Below are 12001 nucleotides of genomic sequence, written 5' to 3'. Positions count from 1 at the left end.
CAGTAGGTCAAGGGATATTACTTGGTCTAAAATCTAGGGAACTTTCCTATTCCTAGTGGTTTAGTCTAGTATGTAGGGCACCACTCTGGCCCTCACAACTCTGGTCACACCTGGGTTACAGGGATCAACCTATCCATTCTCCACTATAGGGTTCATACTCTGAATGCTTTCACTTCTGGTTATCTCATTACCTCACCCAACTTTAGAATGACTTGGAATATTGATGGAATCTCCTATTATTCCCAGTACAGAGGGAACGCATTTGGTGACCCATTACTCCATTCATACCTGTCGTTGGAGAAGGTCTTATTACATCCTTCAGTTTCAGCCTTCAAAACCTTTAAACCCATCTCACAGTGACTATACAGGGAAAAAGTCTATTATGGTCCTCTTTCGAGAGCCAAACCACATCCAATGGTAGGTCTAAGTCAACTTATACTAATTAATCTACCCAGTCATTATCAAGTTCACAAACTATTAACCCGTGATCAACATGACCAAGGGTCAGGGCTTAACTAAGTGATCGCAGTAAGGCCTAGGTAAGGTTATACTTGTAGTACTGGAGAATCACTCTAGTCACACAAGTCGAAGGTCTTAAGAGATATGCCTATATACATATACATATATACGTATACCACACCAATCCATAGGCAAAATTCAAGAATTGCATTCATATTCCTATGGACATATCTGTCACCTAGGTCAAATCATAAGGACAAGAGTCTTCGAGTATGGTTTGCTAAGTCTTTTCGAAAAGTCAACTCATGGTGTATGACTCCCTTTATGAATCTAAACATGGTTTGGAGGAACCAAGTAAAGTACAAATAGAGTTGTCACTAATTCGGGGTGTCACGAAGGGCCTCCAAATACACATGGTCTCTGTGGCTCATTTCAAATGAACCAGTTCAAGTCAGCCCAATACTTTCCCTTTCTTAATATCTGCCCACGGGGTTAGGCTTCCTATCAATAAGGTCTAAGTCTACTCATTCACGGGACCTAAGGGTCCTCATCCCCAAGAGTAACTCTCCTCCCTCCATGGTAAGAGGGGAGTCACGACGATCATTAATGTCTGCCATTACTTATTAACTAGTCTAGCCGATGTAGGCCCAAGAATATAGACATCATGGGTTACATCTAAGACAAGCAATTAATCATGCATGGGCCAAGCAAAATGGGTGTCCAACCTAGGGTATAAATAGGAAATCATCACACAAGGGGTGATCAAAAGGTCTCAAAAGTCTAGGCTCAAAATCCTAAAAGAACAACGAGAGGACTCACGAGCGGTGTCAGTACTCCGGTTCCGTTCGTGTTTCCGTCGCAAGACAGGGAGAGCGGACTAACGGGCGGATGCGGAATGTGAATCCGTTCGTTCATCCGTTCTCAGAAGATCAAAAGTCTGAGAGAATATGAATAGATCGGATCTAAGGGCAGACTCATGGCGGTGGATCCGTTCGTTGATCCGGTCAGTTATAAAATCATAAATTTTTCAAATTCTAGGTGGGGCAGATTGACGAGCGGAGTCACGATAACTGATTCCATTTGTTTATCCGTTCGAGGAATTTCAACAAAACAGAAACCGTGAGTTTCAAAACTCACTTTGGCTCCAAGAGAAAGCACAACCGCAGGGAGAGGGAGAAATGCTCTACAGATTCCTTGAGGAGTTCTCTTGCAACATCAAGCCTCAAAGATCACTTCCTACTGGATAAAGGTAAAATTTGTCTTCTCCATTTTCCTTTAAATCCTTTATACTTCTCATTGAGAAATTTTGCTTGTGTCTCTTCATATTCTCCTTCATTTCTTCTTGGATTTTTGATAATTCATCCCAAATATGCTCATGTCTTGATTTTACTTGCATTCTTATGGCCACAAACACCAAGTTCATGCCAAAATGGGTCTAGGCTAAGGGTTTTGGGTTGGGAATCAGGCTCTAACGATCAATGGCACTATAGGGACGGCTTCATACTTGTTCATTGTATTCTTTTAAGCATTTTAGGGATTACTTAACTGGCTTCGTTAGTTATCTTGGCTAAGTTCCAACTCTTGATTGAATAAGCTCTTCCATTCTTTCATGCTTGAGAAACCTTTCAAGTTCATGCTTAATCCATTACATGTACCTAGACTTTGTCAAATCATTTTATTGATATACCATCAAGTACTTTTCTCATACATTTTATAATAGTAGATAAAATCCTTGGAGTCTATCTCCTTAATGTATTCCCAAATGACTTCTATATTCTTGAGATTACTTGTACAATCCTTGGTATTCATTCTCTTTCCTCAACAATGGTTCTTCTCTCAAGTTGGAGTATTCCATTCCACAACTTGTTTTATTGACATATAATGGGGTGTGAGATAATCAATATATGCTCATTGCTTACTTCAGTCCAATCCTTCACATCTACACATAAGAGATTACACGTGGGGCTTTATTTACATAATATTCTTGTCTCTTCTCCTTTCTCCAACTTGTCCCCAATGATTTCCCACATCCCCATCATACATATTATCACTATACATCACATTTATATGCACTCCTCCTTTGATTTTCCATCATGCCTAGTCTTCCATTCAAATCATCTCCACACCAATTGGGCATTTTACTTCTCTAAACATACTTGCCAATCATATACATCATTATTCCAATTTGGCTTACCTTCTTGCTATTCTACTTGATGTTGCCTCATATGTGTAGGTGACCTCATGGCTCCAAAAAGAAAGCGGAACACTACTGTCGTGCCTGCCATTCCTATCACTCACTGGGTGTCTCAGTTGACCACTGAAGGGGCCGAGGGATATTCCCAGGGACGTATTTTTAGCAGGAGAATCCTCATGGAAAGGGACATAGCAATGGAGGAAATGTTGGCATACCAGGCGGAGACTAGATTTGAGAGGTTGGAATGGTCCAACATGCTAGTTTTGCCTGAGTTTTACTACCCTGCTTTGGTCAGAGAATTCTACTCAAACTTGCTGTTGACTGAGGGGGACGATGGTGACCTCAGACTGACTACTCTTGTGAAGGGAGTTGCCATCAGCTTTACCACCAAGGAGTTGGGAATTATTCTCGATGTTTCAGCAAAAGGGAAAAAGGTTTACTATTCTTCGGACGACCATCCAGACACAAGCCTGCACCCAGAGGAGAGTAAAGAGTTGTTCCAAGTTTTAACAAACAATAGATATAAGAAGAATAAAGATCTTTCCAAGTTTTCTCCTTCTCGGTGGATCCTTATTTTCCTTGCTAAAACAAATCTGGTTCCCTCCAAGGTGAGCAGCACACACCCTTCTCTGATGTCCGCGGTATTGGCTCACTCCCTATATACTGGCCAACCTATTTGTCTCCCTTATATAATCATGAAGCACATAGCTCGCACTGTTATGGATTCCACTCGAAGGCACACACTGCCCTACGGCCGATTACTCACTTGGGTTTTCCTCTGCTTCGAGGTAGATCTGGACCAGGAACCCAATAAGTCAAGCACTCGGGAGCCTATCGGGTTCGACACGTTGCGAGAGATGAACCTATACCCTATTTATGATAGTGCAGGGGGACAGATTCAGCATGGTAAGGGAAAAGGAATTAGAGATGATGAGGAAAATGACAGTGATGCCGATTCTGGGCTCCGGGGTCCCAAACCATTTGCAACAGGTACCTCAAGGGTCACAGGGGGAGGTAATGACTTATCAATGGCCATCAAACAGCTTGGCATGCAGGTGGTAGATGGCTTCAATTGGATCGGTAAGTAGCTCAATGCCCAAGCTTGGCGTATGGCGGATATAGAGCGGGGTGTAGGCGACATCAACTTCTTCCTCGGTCGTGGTGGTGGCGACGACGAAGATGACTGACTCAGCTCCTTTCCTCCGACAATTCTCAAAAATTATTTTATTAGTTCTCTTAGTCTTTGCCCTTAATGGGTACTCTGTGGAACTATTTTCATTTTACTTTCCTTTAGTCTCTTGCATTTCTTTTCTCTTCTCCTTTCCTTTTGATCAAACAGTGTGAAAACATCTGGAAACCTTTAAAATTAATGGATGCACACAATGATCTTGCGTAGCTACTATCAAGTGCTTTGGGTCGGACAGGTGAAATCTGATATTTAGATTGGAGAGGGCACAGACATGCCCAAATAGGAAATGATACAATCATGGTTGAATTCGAAGGATTGAGTTAAACAGGATAGAATCACAGGTGTTAAATGGTGAAGTACACTAGTTGCCTCTAGGAAAATCAAAATCTTTGAAAAAAAATTGTATTTAGCGTCATATATATATATATATATAATTAATTCCCACTTTTAGATCATTGTGGATTATTATGGTTGGTTAAATTAATATAATACTGAACACAAATTATAACATATATACATAACCGCCTAGAATCTATTTAAGACTCAACCAAGCAATTACATAGCTGTAGCTTAATTACCTATGTTCGAGTTCTAAGTTTCATATTGTCTATTATCATCTAGATTCTTATTTCACCATAAGCAGCCTTCTCCCTATGTCTGCACACAACCATTTATGTTCTTGAGATTTTATTTTTTTTATTCAGAACCTAATTTGTGGAGAGTAAATCAAGAGGTTACGTTCAGACTGTGGCCGGTACAGTGCATCATTGCTCTGATACCACTCTGTCACGCCTCTATCCCGATGTAAGATATTTTACCACATAGAGTTATGACTGGGACAATTACACATCATCCCAACACCGACCAGGATCGCAGATACAGTGTCCTGAGCCACAGTCCACCCTGTCATCACATTATGATGACAGAAAGGAACGTATCAAAAGGAATAAATCATTCTAATCATAGAGTTAGCGGAAGCAAAATTAAATTCAAATATGTGAAATTATAGAGCATCGATCTCCAATGATAACAAATAGTACAATATCAGTATTCATAACCATTCAATCTCTCTTAATAATTAAACATACAGGTTATACATGATTGTGGAAAAAATAAAAAAATTAAATAGATAAATGATTGCCCCAAGGGCATAAGTCCTTGGGTGTACATCTACATCCAAGCCACGGTCATCAACTCCACTTGATTCGCATTCAACGGTGCTCGTCAAGAGGCAATCTGCATATAAACTAAAAAGTGGTTGTACAATGGGGTCAGCTACACTAGCTAGTGAGGGAGCAAAGGGGAATGCGCATACATCACACAATCAATATCAAACGGAATGATGCATGCTAATATTAGATTCATTTTTCACCTAGCACACAATTCTATCGGTCAAGTATATGCCACTGTGATAACTCGGGAAATATTGAAGGTCACTTATCCTATCGCTTTAGTGAGACCTCCATTATCACAAGGGACCTACTCCGGTAGAAGCCATCATGACCACCCAGTGGCAAACCCCGATAGCCATTACTACCCCTGCCCTGGCCTCTCCCACCTCCACAAACCGCAGGTGCTCAGACTATCCAACACATAAACCCCTGTTGGCAAGGGTCGTAGCATAAGGGAACAAGCATCCTAGCCGAATATATATACTATATGCAAGTCCTATCGTCCCGAGAGGTATTCCGGGTGCATCAACGTCCCATTCCATCTATTACCCGGGTACCAGCATGGCACGTCACATACAGATCAGGATGACATACAATAGTTTTCATAATTTAAATAAATTAGGGTTTCGACGTCGGCACACCCGATACCGTAGCCCAATACATTAGTGAGCATACTATCACATTCTCAACAATTCACAATTGGATAAAATGCAATGCGCACCATGCTTATAAATATACCATAGTATGCTTAATATATCAATAGTGTAATAATCAAACCTAACAAAGTCACCCAGAACCCACTTACCTAACTCGGGTGTCACTCGACATGATTGACACGAATCTCCCCAAGCATCGGGTGTCATCCGACGTGGTTCACATGAATCTCACCGATGCACCAACCTAACATACAAAAGAAAGCATTAAAATAGGTATAGAAGGGTCCCATGCTAGGCCCTTAAGGTTAAAATTAAGTTTCAACCAAGACAGCACGAGCAGACTCACGGGCGGTCTCAGCAGAGGTGAAATAGCCCCTGACTCCGTTCAGGCCAAAGGGTAAAATAAAAGCGAGCGGACCCACGAGAGGATCTTCTTACTTGAATCCAGTGGTTGATCCGTTCAACACCTGAGACACTTAAAAAGGAGCAGATTCACGGGCGGATGTGCTTCTTGGGTCCGCCCCTGCATCCGTTCGATTTCTTGAGACAGACCCACGAGCAACAAGCCCCGAGCGAAGGCAAATAGAGTAAATCCGTGCCTTCGTCCGCTCAGGCCAACACACAGGGTTTATACTAGGCAGACCGACGGGTGGTACCATGATAGATGGATCCAATCATTCGTCCGTTGGTAGTCTCTTTCTAGATTTCAAAGAGTTTCACCTCCATCCTGAAGCTTGGAGCTCCATAGCATCTCAGGATCATGGAGGGGATGTCTAAGCCTTTCTAGGGTCACTAGAACCTAGGCTTGACCTCATGGATCCAAGATCCAACAAGGATTAGTCTCAATTAGGGTCCAAGGGTTGGGTTTCAAGTTCAAAACCAAGGATTCAACATCCATAACTGCAAATGCAGCACCAAGGGGTCCAAACCATACCAAGGTCAGCTCCATTAGAGCTCCAACTAGGGACCGAACTCCACCTTGAGTCCTAAATGGAACTCTAGGTCATTCCAAACTCAAGGAATCTACCAAAATAAAAGTGGAAAATGGAGGAGAACTAGGTTTAGGAGGCTTACCTTGGTGAGATCCTCCAATGGAGGGGTGGAGTCTAAGGCTATGTGAGCCCCCTTGGCCTCTTCCCTTCCTTTCCATCTCTTCTCCTTCACCTTCTTCGTCCTTCTTGGTCTGGTTAACAAGAGAAGGAGATGTGGGGCAGCCAACCATTTTGGCATAGCTCCCATCTTCTTCCCTTCCCCTCTCATTCCTCTTCCACCTCTACTTCCTCCCTCTTCCTTCCTCCGCCTTCTTCTTCTCTTGTCTCTTCTCCTCCACGGTTTTGGGGAGGGGGAGAGATAAGTGAATGGAAGGGATTCTTTTAGCTTTAAGGGGGTAGAAGGGTCCTTAGGGTGTGTTTGGTTAGGAGTCTTAGAATGTAGTTGGGTCCTTAGGCTTAAAATGGGTTTTGGGTTAGGTATTAGGTCATGTTTGGTCCATGTCATGGCCCTTAGGTCCATTTAGGTAGTTAGGGTCTTTTTGGGTTGGGTCCAAGCCTCATTTAGACCTATTAGCCTTTAGGTCTAGTTTGGTCTAGGCTAAGGTGTATACAACTCGTTATTTACTTGAGTTAGGCCTTGTGGGTCCCACTTTCATGGTCCACCTAACCAATCCATGTCAAGGGTAGGGGTTCATATGGTCCAAAGGTTCAATTAGGGTGTCTAGGACACGGGTATGTGGGTCCCATAGGAAAATAACCCAAAAAGACTGATGATAGCATGGGCGAATCCTCGAGCGGATTCAATTTAGGTGGGTCTATTCGTGACTCCGGTGCTGCTGTCATGGCCCAAACTTCAAGGATAGTTGCGGGACTTTGACCCACACTTCCAAAACTTCGAGGGGATTCTTTTTATTGTATTTCCAGTTCAAGGTCATCAGTGTTGACCATAGCCATAAGGCATTACCCATTGGGTAAGGTCTAAACTGCCCCGGGGTATAGGGGTATATTTGGGGTGCGGGTGTAACAGCCTGATTCCTCCCCAGGATCCCGAGGCCACCATCCCTAATATTAGGAATATCTTTCCCCCACAGCAAATGCCGCCACAAGGTGCGGTGGATCCTAGTGTTGCCAGGGGGTCAGGCCTTTCTTCTTTTGTCCGATGGGCTTCTCTGGATTATATTAGCCATCTTGAGGTAGAAGCTATAGTAGAATTTCGAAGGGAGTATCATGTTCCTGCCGAGGTTGTTATTAGGATTCCTGGAACTGAGGAGTTTTCCTATACTCCGTCCGAGGGTGAAGTTTACCTTACGACGGACGTCCTGTTCGGTGGCTTTCGGTTTCCCATGTGCGAAGCTGTTCGGGGGTTCATGGGTGAGCTATTTGATCATTTCCAGATAGCTCTGCCCAACTCGTCCCCAACTCCTGGAAGAGTATCCTGGGTTTTATGGCTTTTTCTATAAGCCTTGGCCGTCTGTTGGCAATTGCTGTCTTTCATCATGTCTATTACCTTCTATCAAATTAGGCAAAGGGTTGGTATAGCCTTACCCTAGGGGTGTTAAATGGTCGGTTTGGCTCGATTTTCGATCAATTTTGGTTTGTATCTGATGCGATTTTGGTTTATTTTGGTTTTTCAATATCGGGTTAACACCGATTTAGATCGGTTTGTTTTCGGATTTGAACCATAATAAAATCTTACATTCATAATTTGTAGTGAGGAAAGATTCAATAAAAATACTTTAATTCACCTTCCCAAAGTCAAAATAAGTAAACAACTATGAATAGGATATGTTCATGTTGTAATCCGAACAAAGAAGAATAAATTGTAAGGGGAAGAATGGAAGAAAACTAATATTTAAATCAATGGATAAATAGAGTTTGTAGCGAAATCATTGAAATCACAAAATGAACCCTACTATCAAATCATTTATGCTTAAAAAAAAAAAAAAAACAAAACAAAACAAGGAGATCAATGGAAGAAGTATTGTTACAATTGAATTTCCCTATTTTCATAACCTCATACTCATTGATTTGTAACAATTCTCCTTACAACCAGAAATTTGCTCACTAATATTGAAATCAATGGATAATCAATTCACCTATTCATAACCTTATACTCAATTATTTTTATATCGGTTTCATTCGATTTGATTTTTGGTTTGATATCGGTCTGGTTTGGTCCAATTTTTAGCTAGTCCCGTAATACCCCAGTCCAAAACCAATCCAATAAGGATCGGTTTGATTTGGCTCGGTTTTTTCGATCGGTCTCAAAGGTTTGGACTAGGTTTTGACACCTTTACCTTACCTAGTGTACCAATTACACATTCATCAAAGGATGGGATTCTTCGGTTAAAGGCTAGAAGAATCATTTCTTTTTTGATCTGGCCTAGAGGGTATTCCTATTGGGAACCGTTTCAGCCCAATATCAGATGGGTAAATTCAAGGGTTTTTCTCAATGAGGAAGATTCCGAGACCCTTCGCTTGATGAAGGCAGCCCAACCCTTCGATGTTACGGATCTACTGAGGGTTTCTTAGCCCGTCTTGACCTTAGCCTAGGTGAGCTTTGAGTTTTACAGTTCTCCTTGATGCTTGATTCGTGGTTGATGAAATTTTTTTTTTAATCGGTAACGATAGAATCCAAGCTGCTTTGGCCAGGCACCGTGCACATCATACTCCTCAAGCTATGCCCGTTGAGGGCACTGGTCGAGTTACCTCATCTATCCCTCCTGCTCCACCCAAGGCTGGTCTTTCTACGAAGAGAAAAGGGGGCGATGTCTCTTCTCAAAGGAATGTTTGTGCGTTAGTGAATGCTGATCGTGTTTCTTCTCCTTCTCGGACGATCACGGTTAGCTTGGCCAAGGATCAAGTTGGGGTCGAAGGCATGGTTTTATCTTTGGGTGGCAATTCCATGGGCTTGCCATCTGATGGCGTTTCTCCTCAGATTGGTGAATCCCTGGTGATTCCTACCAATGAGGAAGTTTTTGGCGATAATGTTCCTCTTGGTGACGACCAGTCGCTCGAGGTGGTGGAAGCAGCAGCTAACGTTGTTCCTGACTGGGAGCTTACCATAAAGGATAATGTTTTTGACCATGGTGGTGGCACGAAAATTAAGTGGTTGAAGGGTTACGTCCTTCTGGCTGATCGGCGGGACTTGAAGGGGGAGAGCCTCTGAGTTATAGCAAGGCAGGGGAGGATTTATTCTTCCTGGGTTAGTCTTCCTTCTTGTTCCTTAATTCTTCCTTTCGGTTTATATATTTTTTAAATTTTCCTATCTCCCATTTGCAGCTCACCGCCACTCTTGCTCAGGCCTGTGACGCACTTGATGACTATGATGGCAAGTACACTGCCCTTTTACAAGAGGTGGAGAACTTGAAGGAGTCCCTCCAGAAATTGGGAGGCAAGAAGAATGCCCTCCAGCTTGAGCTAGCTACTTCTGAGACTGAGAGGGGGAAGTTGGTGGCATAGGTTAGGGTTGTTTCTAAGAAGCTTATGGCAGAGGTGTCCCGTGCTGGAGGGTTTGATTCTCGAGTTAAGGAATTTGAGTTTAATCTGGCATTGGAAAGGTCTAAGGCCGAGGAGATGAAGATGAAGCTAGAGAAGGAGCATACGGAGCGCCTTGAGGAGATGCTGAAGGTTGCCGATGAGGCGAAGTCTGATACTACTGCTCAGGCGGTTGTGGAGTATAAGAACTCCCAAGCTTTTGAGGATGTATGTGCCAACACGGGTGTTGAGATGTAGCTCATAGTTGGGGTTCAGTCGCGGGAGTATGCCCTAAGTTTGTACCCAGACTTTCCTTACTCTGGTTGTCTGGCTATGTGTGCCAACTTGAAGGAAGCTTCAACCGCGGGCGGAGGGTTGGGCAGAGTGCTAACTGAACCTGAGTCTACACTAGATGGAACACAAGTTGGGGTGTAGGAAGTGTTAGCGGGCGGGCAAGATGACGTGGTCAGGCGAGAGGTTGCTTTGGGGGGATCTGGAGTTGCACGGGAAGGCTTGGAGGGTCATCAAGGTAGAGTGGCTGTTTCCCTAGAATAGTGTATTTTCCTGTTTCTTCTTCTCTTTTTTTTTTTTAGGCGCCTTGTGCTTTTGTAGTGACGCTTTAATTTTAATGAAGAAATTTTCTCCAGATTTTTCTCTCCTTCCTCTATGATACTTTTTGTCTCGTTGCCATAGATTCATATGTGGGCGTATGCACGATCAATAATTGCCTTTGCTATGTCAAAAGATCCTACCGTGCAGATGGCACAGTTAGAATATGAGTTGGAAGCTCTTCAAACGCGTTACGATCCTTTGGCTAGCCTTAATGCTTCTCTTAGGGACCAGGTGGGAAGGTTGGAGCGAGACCCTGATCGTGTCCAGTCGCTTCTGGAGGACTCCAATTCCCGTTCAGAGATACAGCATGGCCAGAGTTTGGAAGAGGGCATCTGCTACCTGAAGATGGAGCTTTCGGGTACCAAGAAGTGGGCCAAGAAGTTGGAGTAAGAACTTGTACAGGTTCATTCCGTGTTGGCCGATGCTAGGGTCCGTGCGGGGGTCGAGTTAGCTTAGTCTTTGGAAGAGGGAATTAACCTACTGAAAAGGAGTTTCTGGAGGCGCATGCTGACACGGATGATCTTACCCCACGGTTAGAACAGGCACACAAGGTAAATGCGAATGTACAGGACTGGGTTGAAAAGGAGAAGAAGGCAGCCATGGAGCATACGATCACGCAGTATGAAAGTTCTACGGACCTTCTATATTATGACTAGCGGCAGTTTCTCAAGGGTGTTAAGCATTGGTATCGCTTTGTCACACCCCAAACCACCCCCTGGGAGGATTAGGTAGGTGACCCGAATTGCATAACGGCAATCCGCCAAATCCCACGGATCTAGAAGCAGTGTTTACATTTACGGAATCACATTCATCACTTTACCATAAGTAAGATCAGAGTGCTGCAGATAAACTACAATTGCAATAACAATAGAAAGCGTAGCGATACGGGAAATGATGATAATACATACATGGATAAGGTTCGATACATTTCCCAACAACCCACAAACCAGGAAACAAAGTTGCCAAGAAATAAACCAAAGTAAATACATACATAAATATATACAGGGTGAGCTAACTCAACCCCAAAAAGTAAAAAAGAAAGAAAACTACAACAGAACCACATTCAGAACGGGGATAAACTCCTAACAAAAACAAAAAGGAGTCCCCAAGTCAAAACATTAAGTGCACTCTTCAACGGTCTTCATCAATGACCATCGAGAACGCACGCATCATTGGCACAACCTCCGTCGGGGTCCATACCAAGATCATCATAACAACCAAGGCTCTCCTCCTCGTAATGAGCCTCCATG

This window comes from Telopea speciosissima, chromosome 1 (assembly GCF_018873765.1).
Source record: "Telopea speciosissima isolate NSW1024214 ecotype Mountain lineage chromosome 1, Tspe_v1, whole genome shotgun sequence".
Classification (NCBI taxonomy): Eukaryota; Viridiplantae; Streptophyta; class Magnoliopsida; order Proteales; family Proteaceae; genus Telopea; species Telopea speciosissima.
Note: the sequence above shows the minus strand (reverse complement) of the source record.